The following is a 5,940-nucleotide window of genomic DNA, read 5'->3' as shown; positions in this document are numbered from 1 at the left end:
TATGTGTGGCGGAAAACTAACACTACACATCACCCTGAACACTCCATCCCCACCATGTAACATGGCGGTGGCAGCATCATGTTGTGTGGATGCTTTTCTTCAGCAGGGACAGCGAAGCTGGGCAGAATTGATGGGAAGATGGATGGAGCCAAATACAAGGCAATCTTAGAAGAAAACCTGTTAGAGACTGCAAAAGACTTAAAACTGGGGCGGAGGTTGATCTTCCAGCTTCCAACAACCCTAAACATATAGCCAGAGCTACAATGGAATGGTTTAGATCAAAGCATATTCATGTGTTAGAATGACCCAGTCAAAGTCCAGACCTAAATCCAATTTTGAAACTGTGGCAAGCCTTAAAAATTGCCGTTTATAGATGGTCTCCATCCAGTCTGACAGAGCTTGAGCTAATTTGCAAAGAAGAATGGGCAAAAATTTCACAGATGTGCAAAGCTGGTAGCAACATGCCTAAAAAGACTTGCAGCTGTAATTGCAGCGAAAGGTGGTTCTACAAAGTATTAACTTAGGGGGGCTAAATACAAATGCATGCCACACTTTTCAGATATTTATTTGTAAAAAAAATGTTGAAAACCATTTATCATTTTCCTTCAACTTTACAATTATGTGCCACTTTGTGTTGGTCTATCTCATAAAATCCCCAAAAAATACATTTACGTTTTTGGTTGTAACTTGACAAAATGTGGAAAATTTCAAGGGGTGTGAATACTTTTTAAAGGCACTGTAAGTGTATGGCCTATGACTCTGTCTCCATTTTAACAAATCCTTTCATTCACCACCACCAGGAGCTTTCCCCTGTGGCCTTACCATACTGTGTAGATGGTTTAGCAGATACACTTCGCCAGGTATGTAGAATGAGCCTCCTTTCCATTCACACACGAAGGATCCTCTGGCTAAAATACTGGTCAGTCGAAGTCCTGTGCTAGAATTGTCCTGAGAGGATGCCCTTTGAGGGAGAACCCTTACTTAGTACCTCCTTAAATAAGTACATCAAGAAAAGGTCCACAGTTAAGAGTCCCCTCCACCTCCACAAAAAGAAAGCTTGCCTCCTGCAGTCCTTCAGTGTCTGAAACTAGGAAAAGTACCTCTCAGGCTTTAAGTTCTAAGTCAAAACCTGAACCACACTTCTTTTAGAAGTGGACCTCCAAACCAGCCAAGTCTGGGTCCAAGCCCTTTTCTCAATAACAGGGTGACCCCACTTGTCAGAATGGGAGGATGCCTATTTGCCTTCTTGGCCATCTGGTCCCAAGAAATAATAGACGTTTGGATCCAGAGTGTCATTTCCAAAACTAGAGTTTTGGGCTTTGCCTCCTCTCCACTTCATGCCCTAAAATTAGCCCACTTTCCCACAAAAATTAGCATATCTCCACACTGCTATTCAACAGCTTCTCTCTGGTCCTTAAACAATTCCAGAGTTTCCACTTAAACCTGTTCACTGTTCCCAAGGCAAATGAAGCCACTCGGCACATTCTGGATCTGGTATTCTCTCAACTTGTCGCAGAGTTCCACATAGAATCTGCCAGGTTGGTAATTTCCTCCCTTCTACCAGAAGACCTACTGGCCTCAGTAGATATCAGAGATGCTTAATCAGACAAGCCCATCTTTCCTCATTATGAAGGCTATGTGTGTTTTACTGTGGGCACACAACATTATCAATTTGTTAACTGTACCTTTGGCCTGGTCACAGCACCCTGGGTCTTCACCAAGGTGTTAGCATTGGTCCTAGCTCTGCTACGCTCAAAGGGTATCCAGGTAGTGGGATACCTTAATGACCTTCTTTTAAAGGGCCAGTCCATGCAAACCCTGTCAGCCAATGTGCAATAGAGAGTTCAGACCTCACCGAGAATTGTATCAATCCTCAATCTTCGGATGTTGAAACAAACTCACCAATTGGAGCCTGATATTGGATATGGTCCTATCTAGGATTTTCCTACCCTGGGACAAACTTCTGCCCTTCCACTCACATGCTAAGACCCCTTGGTTCAGGAGTCAATCCTCTTTCCCCCTTCATGAGAGTCTTGAACCTGATAGTAGCCTCCTTTTGAGGCAGTCCCGAATAACCAGTTTGACTCCAAACCATTGCAACCCAATATTCGGGCTGTGTAGGACAAACAGTCTAGGTCCCTAGACCGCCTTATGTGTGATCTGCAAAGCCAGACACTTTTTTTGGGGATGATAAATTTTCATCATGGTGCTGGAGTCAGGAAAACTCTCCCTCCCCCAAGACGTGGAACATTTTCCCAATAGATGCAAAAACATCAAAACAATCCAAGGAAATTTCTCTTCACAGACTTGACGTGGTACACACTTTGGATACAGTCTGAGCCAGAGCACCAGCTAATCCAGCCTCCGATTTTTCCAGCTTTGTCTCTGCATCAATCTAACAATTTAATTCATATTGGTTTCTAGAAGCATACCTCCCATCACCATTTCTGTCAGGATATCGTGGACCTTTTATACAGATGTTCTCAAAACATTTGTCCAAGGTTTCCACAAATACTTGTATAAGATCTTAAATACCAAGTTCACTTTCTAAAAAATCCACACAAAAGACAAAATACAATGTCGCATAGTCTTGATACAGTAGAAGGGCTTATTTTCAGATCCTCCTATTAATAATCCTCCCTTCCAAGAAGTTGCAGACATTCTCATTATGTTTAGAAACTAAATGGAATGTTGCTTTTGTGAGCCTTCACTATAGTGCTGGTAGATTTTACAGACCTGGGGCTTGCCATGGTTATTGAAGATGACAATGGCTTTAATCATGGTGGCTCTGGGCTGTGACTACTACAGTTGGAGCCTTGCAGTGCTCTGCCTAGGAAAGGTGTTTGAACTGCAAGTGTTAATTTTGTCGACAAAAACTTTTTCGTCAAAATTTTCAAATCAGCGGTCTTTTTACAGTGACGAAAACTAAATGAAAAGTACACCACCAAAGCAAAAACATTTTTTTTTTAGTTTAGAGTAAGGGTTATATATGTCAGTTGTTTTTTTAGCTATCTGCGTCTCATTGGGGAGGTTTTCCTCTAATTCCAATCCTATAGGCAAAACAGGAAGAGAGGTAATCCCTGGTTGTCATCAGGATCACCAAAACGAGTGTCCCCATTGAAAGATTTCCTGTCTATTCCTGTTCTGGAGATAACCCAAACTTTCTGATTTTCATTAACTTTCACTTTCATTGATAACAGTAAACATGACAAACATAGAGGGTCAATCTCTCTAACAGGAACACAGACAATAATAAAAAAACTGACATGTGTTCTAATCCCACTCCACTATCCAAAACTTAAAGCCAAAACTATTTTTTTTTTTTTTTTTTTAGTTAAATTTTAACATTAGTTCAGTAAGCACTGTTTCCTTGCAGTAATGGGGTCATGGGTTCAGTTCTCGCAGTTGGGCCTAAAGTGGTTATAAAGGCAGAAGGTTTTTTATCTTAATGCATTCAATAAGTTAAAAAAAACCTGTGTGCAGCAGCCCCCATCAGACCCCCTAATACTTACCAGAACCCCATCTCAACCCAGTGATGTTGCATGAGAGCCACAAAATCCAGGGACTCTCCCTCCTCATTGGCTGAGACCGCAGCGGGCGCTATTGGCTCCTAATGCTGTCAAAGTCAGTGATCCAATAAGGAGAGAGAGGGAGGGTGGGGCCGAGCCTCCATGTCTGATTGTCTGTCACACAGAGCAGCGGCTCAGCTCGGATGCCCCCAGAGCAAATTGTTTGTTATGGGGGCACTTGGCAGGAGGGAGGGGCCAGGATAGGGTTGCCACCTGTCCGGTATTCACCCAGGCAGTCCGGGTTTTAGATCCTGTGTCCGGGTTTCAGTCCACCTGAAACCCGGACACATCAGTAGCAGCCCTGCAGCACCATCCCTCCTATCCCCCTCTCCCCTCCCATTGGCTTCCAGTGTTTTGAATTATATTGGTGGGGGGGGTGCTTTAACTGGGATACAGACTGGCATATGGAGATTATACTGGGGGGACAGACGGACCTGGGAGGATGTACTGGGGGATAGACTGACCAAGGGGGGATTATACTGGAAGACAGATTGACCTGGGGGGATGTACTGGGGTACAGACTGACCTGGGGGGGGAATGTACTGGGGGACAGACTGGCCTTTGTTTGATTTAACTACGTTCCTTAAACTTCTCTCATTATTAACACAATTTGGCCACACCCACTGTTCCTCACAGGATGCTACATGGGCTGCAATACTAGTCTTCTTGGGGCACCCAAAGGTGCTCCAGGTCTTTTACAATCCTATAGTGTTAAAAAAAAAAAATTGCTGCTAAAGTGTTCTGGTTTGGCTTGATGAAAAGGTGGCAACCCTAGGCCAGCAGCGCCGAGAGGGATCTGGGAAGAGAAGGTAAGTATAACATGTTTGTTATTTTTAAATGAAAAAAAAAAACAGTTTAATATCACTTTAAGTCCATTACACACATGTCCTTTACTCTCTGACAATACAGCATCTATTTGCTAAACACACGTAATGAAGCTTCCATTGCTACAACTGAAAAAAAAACCTTGCTAAATGATTTACAGAGAGGGCCCATGAGGTCCAATGAGTAAAAGAGGTTACTTTGGTTGTTATAGCATCATTAATGACTAGCCCTGGTGAGTTTGTATAATTACTGTGTAGGGATATTAGTGCGCTCCACTGGGACAGGGACGGATGCGAAAGGTGCATTGTTCTCTGCTTCACTGCCGAAGATCTAGGTGTGATATAAATGAACAGAATGAATAACATACTGGATTCCTTTGAGTTGTGTTTCAGATTTGCATGAGTATCACCATGACATTAGGCCAGCTTCTGTCGGGCAGGCTGCTGTACACACTGCCTTAATGTCAGACGGTTTCTGTTGAACCGGCCAATATTCGGCCCATGTACACTAGCCTTAAAGTGATACACACTTTAATTAGTGGGACTGCTTTAGCAGTCCCACTATTGTTATTCGATTTTATTTATTTTTATTAATTTTATTCCGTACGTTTTTTGGCTCTGCGTAACTTCTGCATACTTTCAGCTATTGAAACAATTCAACTATTAAAATGTTCGTCTCTTTCAGCTGATGATGGGACTTTTTCAACTTTTTTTCTACCATTTATACTTTTTAAAATATTAAGCTGTTTATCACTTTTTTTTTAACATTGAAGTCAATGGGCGCATGCTTCAGATCCTTAAAATCTTCTTCCGCTCCCAAAAGTTTCAGCTCCTTCATGCTTTCACCTACAGACGCCAAACAAACTTTAAAATGTTCACAAAATATTCAGCTATCTGGCTATATCTTTTCAGTTTGATATCTTTTACAGTTTTTGTGAAAAAGCTTTTTGTTTAGAGGTCATTTCACTAAGTTTTAGCCATTAATCAGAGTGTACTGTGTTGCTTTTGTTGCCATGGTTACCAAAGCTTCTGTTATACACAGGGGGGGGAGGTGGCTGGAGCATCTCAGCTCTGATTACAGAGCCCGGGGGAGGGGACAGACACACCATGTACTGATTTATAATAGAGGAATATGATGGGGCAGTTTTGATGGTGGCAATATGATGGGGCAGTTTTGATGGTGGCAATTCTGATGGGGCAGTTTTGATAGGGCAATTCTGATGGGGCAGTTTTGATGGTGGGAATATGATGGGGCAGTTTTGATGGGGCAATTCTGATGGGGCAGTTTTGATGGTGGCAATATGATGGGGCAGTTGTGATGGGGACAATTTTAATGGAGCAGTTTTAAAGGTGGCAATATGATGGGCTAGTTTTGATGGGGGCATTTTTGATGGTGGCAATATGATGGGGCAGTTTTGATGGGGACCATTTTTATGGGGCAACTAGAAAATGCATTTCCTGGGGAAAATGCGTGGGAATGCTGAATAGCTAAATTGCTAAAACGGCCGCCATCAAAACTGCCCCATCATACAGCCATCAAAACTGCC

General features: G+C 42.6%; 1 pseudogene; it reads right to left on the bottom strand.

Moving 5' to 3' along the window:
* Positions 1 to 2,299: 2,299 nt before the first annotated feature.
* LOC141127504 (AP-3 complex subunit sigma-1 pseudogene) lies at positions 2,300 to 3,742 on the bottom strand (annotated as a pseudogene).
* Positions 3,743 to 5,940: the final 2,198 nt, after the last annotated feature.

Source organism: Aquarana catesbeiana, linkage group LG01 (genome assembly GCF_042186555.1).
Source record: "Aquarana catesbeiana isolate 2022-GZ linkage group LG01, ASM4218655v1, whole genome shotgun sequence".
Lineage (NCBI taxonomy): Eukaryota > Metazoa > Chordata > Amphibia > Anura > Ranidae > Aquarana > Aquarana catesbeiana.
Note: the sequence above shows the minus strand (reverse complement) of the source record. Positions and strands in the feature narration are given on the sequence as shown.